General features: G+C 50.1%; 1 long non-coding RNA gene across 1 annotated transcript; it reads left to right on the top strand.

The window, feature by feature from the left end:
• Nucleotides 1-12372: 12372 nt before the first annotated feature.
• LOC131587531 (uncharacterized) lies at nt 12373-14221 on the top strand. Its single transcript, XR_009279382.1, has 5 exons — nt 12373-13466; nt 13545-13586; nt 13681-13843; nt 13927-14006; nt 14084-14221. It is a non-coding gene; the product is annotated as an uncharacterized LOC131587531 (long non-coding RNA).
• Nucleotides 14222-15034: the final 813 nt, after the last annotated feature.

Below are 15034 nucleotides of genomic sequence, written 5' to 3'. Positions count from 1 at the left end.
CAAACAGCTACAGTTCCTCTGAGGGCTTTTATACTCGGTGGGATTTGCCGCGTCCCTTTTCCCAGGCACCGTGGGAAAAAGCGGCGGGCCCAATCAGGGGTATATTAAGCCCAGGCTGTGCTAAGGGGCATTATTTCCTCCTAGGGAGTCAGCTGGGGTTAAGAGCTTGTCTTGCATTTCAGCGAAGAGGATCTTTCAGCTTACTTCTGCCTGCTGTCAGTAGGTATCTTTTGGGTATCAAAAGCAGCAGAGGTTTTGAAGACACCTCGAAGAAAATAGCATTCAACACAGAGAGTATTTAAGTTCATGATTTTGGGTTGTGGGTTCAGTAGTGATAAGATGCTTTTATAATGGCTTTTATATTGACAGATATAGTTTTTATTCTTTTCATATATACTATATACAGACCCTAAATACCCCTGCATATCCATATTAACCGTACTGACCTATTGAGACACTGAAACCCACCCATATTAAAACCGCCCAAACTCTAACACCACCTAATACCCCAATTACCCCTACACAACCAGCTCCACCACCCATCACAGCACCCCACACCCAAGCACACCTCCCTCCTCTGCACCCCAGCCCCAAGCACATCCCCCTCCTCTGCAACCCCCCATGCCCAAGCGCACACCCCTCTGCTGAGCACAGTGCCCTGTGTACACACCCTGCGTTCCATCACTCCACCCCGCCCATGAGCACCAGCCCCCCATCACCACAGCACAACCCCCCCCCAGCACCGCCCCCATCACCACAGCACACCCCCCCCCCCAGCACCGCCCCCATCACCACAGCACACCCCCCCCCCAGCACCGCCCCCATCACCACAGCACACCCCCAAGCACCACTCCACCCCGACATCGCACCACCCCCCCACCACAACGTCACTGATGACAGCAACACTGCTGCCATGTTCACCAAAATCATATTACCAAAATTTCCAATAAATCACTCATGGATAAAAAAAAAAAACACCTTTTAAGAACACAAGCACAATACTTCCCACACATCCCCCAACAGCAGCACAACAAAAAACCCCTCACACAAACACACAATCAATCACAACCACCGGCAATCTGGCAGGCACAGCACCAGCGGGAACCCCTGTCACAGGCACCGCAATAGTGACCAGAAATATATCACGGCAGCCACCTTAATCCACCACACCTCATCAGCACATGCATACCGCCATACCAGCCGCTAACCAACCCACACAGCCCTCCAAATAAACCACACCTCATCAGCACATGCACACCGCCATACCAGCCGCTAACCAACCCACACAGCCCTCCAAATAAACCACACCTCATCAGCACATGCACACCGCCATACCAGCCGCTAACCAACCCACACAGCCCTCCAAATAAACCACACCTCATCAGCACATGCACACTGCCATACCAGCCGCTAACCAACCCACACAGCCCTCCAAATAAACCACACCTCATCAGCACATGCACACCGCCATACCAGCTGCTAACCAACCCACACAGCCCTCCAAATAAACCACACCTCATCAGCACATGCACACTGCCATACCATCCACTGACCAACCCACACAGCCCTCCAAATAAACCACACCTCATCAGCACATGCACACCGCCATACCATCCACTGACCAACCCACACAAACATCCAAAAAAGCCACACCACATGCGCCTGCCAAAACACGCGTGGCACAGCATCCAAAAACCACACAAATGTACAGCACCACATTTGACCAGAAATGCATGAGCATAACCATTTTTAACCACAAATAAATGCACATGACCATATTCAACCCAAAATGCATATGCAGAGCACCATATCAAACCAGACGTACACATGCACCACCATAGTTAACTAAAAATGAATTCACACCACCATGTCTGAACCAGAAGAACACAACCACCGCCATTTCAGGGGTCAGTTTTATGAATAAGGTCAGTGGGTCAAAGGTCAGGGGGGTCATGGATCAAAGGTCCATGGGTCAAAGGTCAGAGATCAAAAGTCAGGGGTCAACAGTCAAAGGTCACAGAGATCAAAGGCCAAAAGCCATGGGATCGAAGGTCATGGGGTCAAAGGTCACGGGATCAAAGGTCACGGGGTCAAAGGTCAAAGGTCACGGGGTCAAAGTCAAAGGTCACGGGTAAAAAGGTCAAAGCTCACGGGCCAAAAGTCATGGGGTAAAAGGTCAAAGGTTACGGGGTCAAAGATCACGGATCAAAGGTCACGAGGTCAAAGGTCACGGGGTCAAAAGTCACAGGTCGAAGGTAACGGGGTCAAAGTTCAAAGGTCAAAGGTCCAAAGGTCAAAGGTCAAAGGTCATGGGGTAAAAGCTCATGGGGTAAAAAGGTCAAAGGTCATGGGGTCAAGGGTCAAAGTCATGTGATCAAAGGTCAAATGTCATGGGGTCAAAGGTCACGGGGTCAGAGGTCATGGAGTCAAAGGTCAAAGGTCACGGGGTCAAGGGTCATGGGGTAAAAGGTCACGGGTCAAAGGTCAAAAGGTCAAAGGTCACAGGGCCACAGGTCAAAGGTCATGGAGTCAAGGGTCAAAGGTCACGGGGTCAAAGGTCAAATCTCACACATCAAAGGTCACAGTGTCAAAGGTCAAAATTCTCAGGGTCAAAGGTCAAGGGTCAAAGGGGTCAAGGGTCAAAGGTCAAGGGGTCAAAGGTCACGGGTCAAAGGTCACAGGGTCAAAAGGTCAAAGGTCATGGAGTCAAGGGTCAAAGGTAACGGGGTCAAAGGTCAAATCTCACATGTCAAAGGTCAAAGGTCATGGGGTCAAAAGTCACGGGTCAGAGGGTCAAAGGTCCTGGGGTCCGAGGTCATTGGTCACGGGTCAAGGGTCAAAGGTCATGAGGTCAAGGGTCTAAGGTCACGGGGTCAAAGGTCACAGGGTAAAAGTCACAGGTCAAAGGTCAAAGGTCACGGTGTCAAGGGTCACGGGTCAAAGGTCATGGGGTCAAAGGTCACGGGACAAAAGCTCAGAGGTCACGGGGTCAAAGGTCACACGGGTCAAAAGGTCAAAGGTCAAAGGTCACGAGGGCAAAAAGCAAAGGTCACCGCATCAAAGGTCAAAGGTAAAGGGGCCAAAGGTCATGGGGTCAAAGGTCAAAGGACACGGAGTCAAATGTCAAAGGTCTCGTGGCCGAATGTCAAAGGTCACAGGATCAAAGGTCAAAGGTCACGGGGGTCAAAAGGTCACTGGGGTAAAGGTAAAATTCAGGGTTCAAATGTAAAATGTCAGGGTTTCAAAGGTCTAAGGTCAGGGGTCAAAGGTCATGGGGTCACACGTCAAAGGTAACGGGGTCAAAGGTCAGGGTCGAGGGTCAGAGGGTCAGGAGGTCATGGGTCTGGGGTCACAAGGTGTGGGGTCAAAGGTCAGGGGTCAACATTCCAGGAAGGTATTTCTGGGACCTGCCCCCCCTTTTCTTGTTGCAGCAGAGCTCCTTTTTGGGAGGGGGTCTAGTCCTAGGAGGGCTTCCAATAAAGCAGGGTGCTGCTGTCCAGGGCAGTTGGAGTTGTTCTGTGCCTTCTTTGGGGGTGAGGAGCAAAGGCTGAGGGGGACGGGGTGGGCACTGGGGGGCTCCCGTGTCCCTTGGGGCACGCCGAGGTCCCCGGCAGAGGGAGGCAGGCGCTGCGCTGGAGGAGCAAGGTGAGCGGGGAATGGGGAGGACTCGTGCCGGGTACCCTTGCCCAGAGGGGACCCCGAGCTGCCAGGAAATTCCCTGCGAGGGCTGGATGCAGAATCCAAAAACCTGTGGAGCTGTTCTGGTTTTTTTATAGGTATCGGCCCTCCATTGTTATGATTTTGATTCGTCAGTAACAGAAATAGGTTTGGTTTTCACATGTATTAGTTGTGTGTAAATTAGTGTATAAAATACATGTATAAATCACATATTAAAGTCTACAGATTGAAATTTATATGTAAAAGTTGCAGAGATTAGTGTGTACTAGGTACCAGTGTTGACTAATGCTTTATATTTTTGTCATTCTGATGTGTTAGGTTAATGAATTTACATAGTTTAAAATAAAAACAAATAGAAATTTAAAGAAACCCATAAAAATAGAAAAATATAAAGAGAAATATATAAATTCATAATAAATTTATAAATTTAGAAATAGAAATACATATATCAATAGAAAATCTATAATATAGATTAGGGTTAGGGTTAGTAAATAAAAATTTAGTAAATAAATATGCACACAAAATATAAGTAATATTATGTATGTTATTGTAATATAATCTATATTATATATAAGAATATGTATAAAATATAAATAACTATATATAATAGTCAGATTTATAATACAGATTTATAATATAAATCTAAGATTTATAATATATATAATAAGATTTATAATTTATATATATTATAATTATAAATCTAAGTTTTAAAAAATTATTTAAATACAGTGCTTTAATATTAAAGGGCTGAGGTCAAGGGAGAAAGCTCAGCGATCAGGGGTCAATGGTTAAAGTGAAAAGTCAGGGATTCCAAGTTCAAGGGTCACATGTGAATGGTCAGGGTTCAAAGATCAAGAGTAAAGGGTCCAAGGTCCAATGTTATGGGTTAATTTTTCAAGGTTGTGTGGTCCAAGGTCAATTATCAGGGAATAAAACTTCAAAGAGCAGAAGTCAAGAGTCAAAGGTCAAAATTCAGAGGTTAAGAGTAAAAGGTCAAGGGTCAGGGTCAAAGGTGAAGGGTCACAAGTTGGAGGTCAATGACAGGGAGTTGCAGGGAAGAGGAGTATTTCTAAACTTTATCCATATTTCCCTGTAATTCTGGGTGTTTGGATTTCCTTTGTGCTCGTCAGGATAAGCCATAAACAAGCCCCTGAACTCCGCATCAATGTGTCAAACACTTCCACAGAAAGGCATGTCAGCAGTGATTCTAGAGGAAAAATTGGAGGTGATTGTGGGTACAGAGGAGGCTGCCGAGCCGGAGATCCTGGCTCTCTCCTGGAGGCAAGACACCTTCACTCAGAGAGAGACAATGTATCGCTCCCAGGGCTCTTTGAGTTAGTTTTGCTAAACTGTAGTGCCCCATTGGTGTTCCCCCCTGCTGTCCCACACCATACAGGTATCTCAGGCTTCCCCCCCGCCCCTCTCCTCTCCTATAAATATCCCGGGTTTTTCCCTGTTCGGGAGATTAGCTGTTGCTGGCTCCCTTCACCAAAACTCTGCCTGAATAAAGGTTTGTGCTTAGCGGAACGCTGGACCAGCTTTCTCGTCCCTGCTTCCCGTGTCGCCTGCACGCCGCTGCTGAGCTGAGCTGGAATCACTCGACTGCTGCTGAGCTGAGCTGGAATCACTCGACTGCTCGAAGTTGCTCACATGTGCTTCGGCCCAGCCCTTTTCAGGGCTGTCTCCAGAGAAGTCGCGGTGCTCTGGGCTTTCCGTCGCCACGGCAGGTGATGGCTTATGATCCATGGGGAATTACATTGGGAATTATGAAACTCAAACACATGGAATTGTGGAGGTGGAATTCCATTTTCAGCCTTGGGCACCTGGAGGAGGAGAGGTGTCCTCATCCATAGCAAGGAAAGCCTGGTGCCCCCGTGTGTCAGGTGCAGACAATGAGCTGTCCAGGGAATGAGCAATAAGTTCCTTCTGCCCCTGCCCTCACCTGTAGGATGGCAACAGCACAAACTGAACTGTGAGGATGATGAGGGCTCAGAACAGCCCCAGGTGTGAGCAGTGAGGATGATCAGGGCTCAGAGCAGCCCCAGGTGTGAGCAGTGAGGTTGATGAGGAGCGGGTGGGTCCTGCCCGGGGCTGTTTTAGGGGGAGGGTTTCCCTCAGTTCGCTCCGGCACGGAGCAGTTGGAGAAGAGGGGTTTATGGTGGGCTCCCCGGGGGTGTCTCATAGAACGATACCAGGAGCATCTCATATAGTCTGGGAGAACAGCTGGATGCACTTGGACACGGAGCATTGCTTAAAGGAGGTGCCCAGGGAAAAACCTTTGTGTCTGGAAGCAGCATCGGATCAAGTAAGCCAGTGCGGGTTCGCAGGGCAGACTTTTCTCCTTTTCCTTTTTGATTTCATCTTGCCGGGGAGCGACAGAGCCGTGCGGAGGTGAGGCGAGCTCTGCCGGGCCGGCAGGCGGGAGCCGCGGCGCGGAGCTGTGTCCATCCCGCCCGCTCCGGGCGCGGGGCTCGGGCACCGCGGGGGTCCCTTCGGGCCGGGCTCTCCCGGGGCTGGGGCCGCCCCCGCCCGCCGGAGGAGCCGCTTTCCTGCCGGGAGCCGCGCTCCGTCCGGGGGCCGGGAGCGCGGGGCCGCCCCCGGGTGCCGAGTGCCGCCGCTGCCGGGGCTCGCGTGGCTCCCCCGGTCCCCCCGCACCTGGAGCGGCGCCAGCCCGGGAGCGAGTCCCGGCGAGGGCCGCTGGGGGACACTCGTGGCTCGTCAGGTTCAGAGTGCGCTGGCCAAAGCCGCTGGGAGGAGGGGAGGGGGAAAAGCCCGACCTTCCGGCCTTTTTGTCTGGGGGCTTTGTCGGTGTTGCTCTTTAGCCGAGCCGCGCCTTTAAATAACGATGTGGCGCCTTCTAGAAACTGTGTCCAATACCTTTTGCACCCTCACATGGGGGCTTCGAGCTCAGGTTTTTCCATTGCCGAGTTAACTGCAGGTCCAAGCTGGCAGCGTCCCGTGCATCTGGTGTGCGTGAATCTGTTTGTGATGTTCATTTCCTCTGGATGCAGAGTTGGGCTTGTTGGGCAGACCGTATTTCTCAAACCTCGGAGCTTGTTTAAGGCTTGTACACGATTTTCTGGAGACGCGGGCTGGGGGAGAACTTTGTCTTGCTGCTGTACTAGGGAATGGAATGCAGGGGGTCCCCGCAATATCCCCGTGGAAGCTGGAATGTCCGAGGAAATGGATGTGACAATTCTCGGGGCTGAACCTGGCTCCCAGCGCTCTGCAGCGTAGGACGCGAGAGAGCAGGGCCGAGGGACAGCGGGGTAGGAGCGGCGAGGTGCTTCGTGCTCTGGGTTTGGTGTCGCTGATGTTTCCAGAGCCAGAGCAGGTTGATTTGGTTCTGGTGCACTGGAACGGGATCCAAACCTTGGAAAGGTCAGAGACCAATTGGGAGGAAATGTTTTAAAGTGAATGTGTTTCTTAATAGAGGTGAGGTTTCAGTCCGTTTTTTAATTGATTTTAAAGGAATTTTTTTTTTGAGGAAAAGTGAAAAAAATGTTTATTTTAATACGTAGGGCGTAGGTAAGAGGAAAAAAAGGATGAATAACGTTAGATATTTTTTTGTGGAGAAAACATTTTGTGTTGTGGAGAAAAGCTCAGCAGATTTAGAAGGGTTTTTCTGCACGTGTGGTTTGGATGTTTTTGGAGTTGGGCTGTGGCGTGGATCTTTTTGAGCCGTGGGGTGTTTTGGTGGTAGCCTGGGTTTTTGGATCGGAGTAAAGTTGAATAGTTTTAGAAGAAGTTGTTATGGTTTTGACAATTATTTTGTATTCACTAATCAATGAGAAGTTATTTTAAAAAAGTAAAAAATTGATTTCTTGTTGCCTTTGTTAGACAATAGATTTGAGAGAGAATTTGTGTGAGGCTGTATTAGTACTGTATGTAGATTGTGTGTTCAAAGAATTTTTTCTTTCTTAGTTTTGAAGTTACAGAACTTATGTTTGGGCATAAAGCAGATGGTGGGGATATAATATAATATAATGGAATTTTAGGACATTTTATTTTTTATTGTATATCTTTGCCTTAATGATTAAATTAATGCTTTTTAATTTTAGATATACTTTTATAGAAATACAGGTAAATATAAATAGTGGTTGTAATATTTAGTAAGCAGAGGTATTTATATGTGGTTTTTATTCAATATGAGGTTTTTTTTGGTGGTACACAGTGTGTTGCTTTATTTTTTTATGTTGTATACTAAGTGAAATTTCGTTTCTGAATAAAGATGATTTTATGAATGGGTTTGTTTGTATTTTAGGTAGAATCAATTAAAATAGGTTTTGATAGGTATTACTGGGATTTTAGTTCTCTATTGTATGTAGGGGTTCAGATGGGGTAGGGTTTGTTTGGTTAGCTGAGTTTTGGGTGTTAATTAGGTGGCTTTTGTTAGATGCAGTTTTCAATTTTTGAAAGTTTTTTATTGAGTGGTTTTAAGGTGATTTTTAGTAATTGATGGTCTAATTTTATTTTGTTTGTAGTTCTGTGTAATAACATATATGTTCTATTTATTTAATGTTGTCTTTTTTAGTTTAGGTGTTGATGATAAGTTTGGATTTCTTTCTGTTGTGGTGTTTCTTAGTTTCATTTCTAGGGACACAGGCATTTATATGGTGGATTTTTATAGGTATATTTTTGGGGGTGATGTTTTTTAATTTTTTAGTAGCTTAGATTGGTTTTTTATGTTTTCAATTAGCTATTACATTTTTTAATAGAGTATTGGTGAGTATTTATGTATTACTATAAATGTAGAGCTTTGGGGTTTTTTTGCTGATGTATAGGGTTAGTTGAATGGTTTTGAGTTCAGTGTGTTGGTCTGATTATTTTTGAATAGTTGGTGTGATTTGTTGTGTGGAGTTCAGTAGGGATGCTTTTTATTTACGTTTAACTTTGATGATGTGATAAGAACTGTTAGTGAAAGAGCATAGCATCTGTTTTTGCTGGTAGTTGGTTGTACAATGTTGGTTTTGTTTGTGTTACCTGTTTTGGGTTGTGTTCTTTTTTTTGTTAGTGAGATTAAAGTTTTTATTTTGGGGTTAATTTGTGATTATTTTAAAGATTTTAGGGCAATTTGGGTTTTTGATTCAGGGGTGCTGTGATGAGAGTACTTTATTTGTTTTATGTGGTATCGATGGTGTGCATAGAGGGAATATTTGTTTTGAAAATTTATTTTAGTATTGTTAGTTGAAGTGTTAGGATGAGTTCTGTTTCAGTGTTGAAACTTTTTGAGGCGGTTTGGGTTTTTTCTAGGTTAAGATTTTTTTCCCTTGGCTGGTGGAGGTTCTGTGATTTTATTGATGATATTGGTGGGAATTTGATGCTGTTTGGTTTTTGGTTATTTTATTTTTAGGAATTGGATTTTTGCAGTTGGATTGGAAGAATTCACTTTATTTCAAAACCTATTAGTTTAATGATGTAAAGGTTCCCATATTAACTCATCAGTCTTCTAGATTCTTTTTCTCATTTAGGTTTTCCAGAATTTACCGATAATTTAGCAATCAAGCAGGGATGGCACCCAGTTCTTGAAAAGATGGCTGTGGAAAAACCTGTGTCTAACAACACGTACCTGACGGAGGGCAACAATTTTGCCGTTATTACAGGGCCAAATACGAGTGGCAAATCAACATTGGCATGGATCTGCCGGAGGAGAGGAGTTTCTGCTGGGCTCCCAGTGGCATCTGATGGAGTGACGGTGAGAGCATCTCATAGGGTCTGGGGGAGCACCTGGATGCACTTGGACCCGGAGCACCGCTTAAAGGAGGTGGTGAGGGACAAAGCTTTTTGCCAGGAAGCAGCACCTGAACAGCTGAGCCGGTGTGGATTTGCAGGGGTGATCTTTCTCCTTTTCCCTTTTGATTTCACCTTGGCAGTCCCTCCCCGGTGCCCTCAATCTGTCACAAGAATTCCAAGAAAAAAAAAGGCTGAGCAAACAGTGAAAAGAAGGGGTATAGGTAAGGTGGAGTTCAGGTGTACCCCACCCCAAACCCTAAACAGCAGCCCTAACAGTGCCACCATTTCCCTGAGGCAGCTGCAGGCAGGAACCCTAAAGCAGCAGAGTGCCAGAACCCCTGGTACTGCAGACAGTACCCCTGGTGCTAGGGTCAGCCAGGAGATAGTGGGGGGACGATCCGTAGGGTTGGGGAAACAGGGGGTTTCCCGCCCCGCCCCACCCTGGGCTCTCGGTCCCTCCGCAGCCGGGGATTGCTCCCACCCCTCCTCGAGGCGGCGGTTGGCAGGGCTTCGTGCCTAGCCTCCGCAAAGAGTTCGGCTCTGTCAGCCTCTGCCCTGTCTCAGGGCCAAACTTAGGTAGGGTAGGGAGCAACTGTGGATTGCCTGGTCCGGGCTAATGGACATCTCTTGGGGCCTATGGATAAGGAGCATCCCCGGTTGCAAGCGTAGGGTTCTAACTAAGTTTGTAGGGTTCAGCGGGGGAGCTTGGCAGTGACACAGAGAGGCTGAGGGAGGGCTTCAGAGGTCGAGGGCTGGAGACAAACAGTGAAAATAAAAGGGGTACAGGTTGGGATATAAGGTAGAGTACAGGACTATTCAAACCCTAAACAGCAGCCCTAACAACACTCCCGTTTCCCTGAGACAGCTGCAGGCAGGAACCCTAAAGCAGCAGAGTGCCAGAACCCCCGAGAGCTGCAGGCAGTGCCCCTGGTGCTAGGGCCAGCCAGGAAGAGATAGTGGGTGCTAGGGCCTACTGCTGTCATATAAGCTGGGGTTTCCATCCTTGGGGTACCCTGGGCTCCCTGTCCCTCACTGACTGGAGAGTCTTCCTCCCCTCCTTGAGGTGGTGGTAATTTGGCTGTGTCAGCCAATACTGCTGTGAAGCAAGCCTCTGCCTCCCTGTGAGGTGAAGTGTGCAGCCCATGAACCTGGGCGTTCTCTAGAGAAGGTAAGTGCTGGGTTTTCACAGATGTGCCGCTAAGATCCTGCATTGATATTTGGTCTTCTAGATTGTAGCTGACCAGGAAACGACATCCTGGCGATGGCAGGAACTTCCCGGATAGCGCAACGGCCTTCCAGGGCGTCCTCGTGTGGATCCTCCCCGCCGGGCATCCGAGAGCTGAGTCGAAGGCTACAAATTGCAGAGGGGCTGAAAGCGGGGTGCCGGCTTGGGACTTGTGACCTGGGATTTTTGAGTCAGCTTTGGGGACGGGGAGGTCCAGGCTGTGGCCCCTTAGGCCACGTGAAGGGAGAGCCTCACTTTTGTTCACAGTGCTGAGGTGTGCAGGACAGAGCAGTTCCGGGGCATGTCGTGTCACTTGTCCATCGTGCCTTGTGTGTCTTTTGTGCTTCTTGTGTTGTACGTGCCTCGCCTTATCTCTTCTGGGGGCTTACCAGAAACCCCGGCGTCACTCCTCGCATCTCTGATCTCTGGGCTCCTCAGCCCGACACCATCGAAGCTTTGCCTCTGGAGCTCTCAGAGGCCTTGGAATCGCGTCTCTCTTTTAAAAGCATCCGATCGGATGTCTTTTAGAGGTCTTGTTCCGAGCTGTGTCAACAGCCGTGCGCCGCGAGGATCCATTGCTGCGGCTTAGGTCTTGAAGAAACGCAGAGATAGGTAGGGGACTGTGGCCCTCAGATTCTCGGGCATCCGTCTTGGCAGTTGCTGGAGTTTGTCATTCCGTCAGCATCTTCTTCCTCCCGGGTTCTGCGAGCTTCATCAGCTCGCCTTCATTCTCACCCGGCTCATCTCGTTCCGCGTTCTCTCGGTCCTTGTGGCCGTTCTTGTGGCCCAGAGTTTTGTCTCCCCATTGTGTCCCCTCGTCTGTTGTCTTGTGTGTCACGGGTGTCTGGGTGTAGTTGTCCCGGAGCTGCTCTGTCCTGCTGCCCAGCCTGGGTGCAGGTGTAAAAGGCCGAGTCCCAGGCCCCTGTAATTTGAAATTTGTGATGTAGGGTGTAGTTGGAGTCTAGAGGGTATTCCTAGATTGACACAAGACGTCTGGAGCTGTGAAGTTACTCTGCAGCACTTTGACTTTTGTCTCAGCTTTCTTTCAGATGCGGACGGATGAAATCGGTGGCAGAGCGCCCCATCCAGGGTAAGGGGGTTCCCCCAAGAAGGTAAGTCAATGTTTGTCTTTGCAGGGCAACTGGAACCGGTCACTGTGTGACAGGTCTCCTCTTTGTCTTTATTTTTAGGAAGTGAAGCCGGCTAGCAGCAGTCAAGGCGAAGCGGGCAAGGTGAGCATTGACCAGTGGAGGGAAGCTGTTGTTATTGCTGGGCTCTCAGTTTCTGGTGCAAATGCCAAGCGTCCCTTCTCGTTTGCGTGCTTTAGGCGGTCCAGTCGCATTTCGCCGAGATCCCCTCGCCAACCGGCCGGCACAGCTGCTTCACCGCTCCCGTGAGCCCTGCGGAAGCGTTATGGAACCATGTGATGGAGCCTTCTCCACGTAAAGGGGCCGTGTGGGTGGCCTTCAGGAACGGGCCGAGGGGTTGCCGTGAGTTGGGGATGTCAGGAGGAGGAGCGAGGGTCCCTTTGAGTTTCAGCAATGCCGCATCACTTTGTCTTCTCTTAACTCAGGCGCGCCCTGCGACGACGGCGTCCGGCTCCCGGCGTGGCCGAAGCGCGCGGCCTCAGGACATGGCCGTTCACAGGAGACCGTGAGTAGCGGAATTGTCGGGTTTTGGCTGATGCCCTGCAAAGATCAGCCGCTGATTTTCTGTTTTATTTATTGTAGCTGACCCAGAAGACAGCAGCCTGGCGATGGCAGGAACTTCCCAGATGGCGAGGCGCCCTTCCTTGGTGCTCCATGTGGATCCACCCTGCCGGGCATCCGCGAGCTGAGTCGGAGGCTGCGAATTGCAGAGGGGCTGAAAGTGGGGTGCCGGGTCGGGACTCTGGACCTGGGATTTTTAAGTCAGCTTTGGGGATGGGGAGGTCCAGGCTGTGGCCCCTTAGGCCACGTGAAGGGAGAGCCTCACTTTTGTTCACAGTGCTGAGGTGCGCAGGACAGAGCAGTCCCGGGGCGTGTTTTATCACTTGTCCGTCGTGCCTTCTGTGTCTTTTGTGCCTCTCCTGTTGTATGTGCCTTGCCTTATCTCTTCCGGGGGCTTACCAGAAACCCCGGCGTAACTCGTACCATCTCCGATCTCTGGGCTCTTCAGCCCGATGCCATCGAAGCTTTGCCTCAGGAGCTCGCAGAGGCCTTGGAATTGCATCTGTTTTGGAAAGCATCCGATCGGATGTCTTTTAGAGGTCTTGTTCCGAGCTGTGTCAACAGCCGTGCGCCGCGAGGATCCATTGCTGCGGCTTAGGTCTTGAAGAAACGCAGAGATAGGTAGAGGACTGTGGCCCTAAAATTCTCGGGCATCCGTCTTGGCAGTTGCTGGAGTTCGTCATTCCGTCAGCATCTTCTTCCTCCCGGGTTCTGCGAGCTTCATCAGCTCGCCTTCATTCTCACCCGGCTCATCTCGTTCCGCGTTCTCTCGGTTCTTGTGGCCATTCTTGTGGCCCAGAGTTTTGTCTCCCCATTGTGTCCCCTCGTCTGTTGTCTGGTGTGTCACGGGTGTCTGGGTGTAGTTGTCCCGGAGCTGCTCTGTCCTGCTGCCCAGCCTGGGTGTAGGTGTAAAAGGCCAAGTCCCAGGCCCCTGTAATTTGAAATTTGTCATGTAGGGTGTAGTTGGAGTCTAGCGGGTGTTCCTAGATTGACACAAGATGTCTGGAGCTGTGAAGTTACTCTGCAGCACTTTGACTTTTGTCTCAACTTTCTTTCAGATGCGGACGGATGAAATCGGTGGCAGAGCGCCCCATCCAGGGTAAGGGGGTTCCCCCGAGAAGGTAAGTCAATGTTTGTCTTTGCAGGGCAACTGGAACCGGTCACTGTGTGACAGGTCTCCTCTTTGTCTTTATTTTTAGGAAGTGAAGCCGGCTAGCAGCAGTCAAGGCGAAGTGGGCAAGGTGAGCATTTACTGGTGGAGGGAAGCTGTTGTTATTGCTGGGCTCTCAGTTTCTGGTGCTATGCCAAGCGTCCCTTCTCGTTTGCGTGCTTTAGGCGGTCCAGTCGCATTTCGCCGAGATCCCCTCGCCAACCGGCCGGCACAGCTGCTTCACCGCTCCCGTGAGCCCTGCGGAAGCGTTATGGAACCATGTGATGGAGCCTTCTCCACGTAAAGGGGCCGTGTGGGTGGCCTTCAGGAACGGGCCGAGGGGTTGCCGTGAGTTGGGGATGTCGGGAGGAGGAGCGAGGGTCCCTTTGAGTTTCAGCAATGCCGCATCACTTTGTCCTCTCTTAACTCAGGCGCGCCCTGCGACGACGGCGTCCGGCTCCCGGCGTGGCCGAAGCGTGCGGCCTCAGGACGTGGCCGTTCACAGGAGACCGTGAGTAGCGGAATTGTCGGGTTTTGGCTGATGCCCTGCAAAGATCAGCCTCTGATTTTGTGTTTTATTTATTGTAGCTGACCGAGAGACGGCAGCCTGGCGATGGCAGGAACTTCCCAGATGGCGAGGCGGCCTTCCTTGGTGCTCCATGTGGATCCTCCCCGCCGGGCATCCGAGAGCTGAGTCGGAGGCTGCGAATTGCAGAGGGGCTGAAAGTCGGGTGCCGGGTCGGGACTCTGGACCTGGGATATTTGAGTCAGCTTTGGGGACGGGGAGGTCCAGGCTGTGGCCCCTTAGGCCATGTGAAGGGAGAGCCTCACTTTTGTTCACAGTGCTGAGGTGTGCAGGACAGAGCAGTCCCGGGGCGTGTTGTATCACTTGTCCATCGTGCCTTCTGTGTCTTTTGTGCCGCTCCTGTTGTACGTGCCTCGCCTTATCTCTTCTGGGGGCTTACCAGAAACCCCGGCGTCACTCCTCGCATCTCTGATCTCTGGGCTCCTCAGCCCGATGCCATCGAAGCTTTGCCTCAGGATCTCTCAGAGGCCTTGGAATCGCGTCTCTCTTTTAAAAGCATCCGATCGGATGTCTTTTAGAGGTCTTGTTCCGAGCTGTGTCAACAGCCGTGCGCCGCGAGGATCCATTGCTGCGGCTTAGGTCTTGAAGAAACACAAAGATAGGTAGAGGATTGTGGCCCTAAAATTCTCGGGCATCCGTCTTGGCAGTTGCTGGAGTTCGTCATTCCATCAGCATCTTCTTCCTCCCGGGTTCTGCGAGCTTCATCAGCTCGCCTTCATTCTCACCCGGCTCATCTCGTTCCGCGTTCTCTCGGTCCTTGTGGCCGTTCTTGTGGCCCAGAGTTTTGTCTCCCCATTGTGTCCCCTCGTCTGTTGTCTTGTGTGTCACGGGTGTCTGGGTGTAGTTGTCCCGGAGCTGCTCTGTCCTGCTGCCCAGCCTGGGTGTAGGTGTAAAAGGCCGAGTCCCAGGCCCCTGTAATTTGGCATTTGTAATGTAGGGTGTAGTTGGAGTCT

The sequence above is a fragment of the Poecile atricapillus genome, chromosome 22, assembly GCF_030490865.1.
Source record: "Poecile atricapillus isolate bPoeAtr1 chromosome 22, bPoeAtr1.hap1, whole genome shotgun sequence".
NCBI lineage: Eukaryota > Metazoa > Chordata > Aves > Passeriformes > Paridae > Poecile > Poecile atricapillus.
This window is presented reverse-complemented; position numbering and strand designations above follow the sequence as displayed.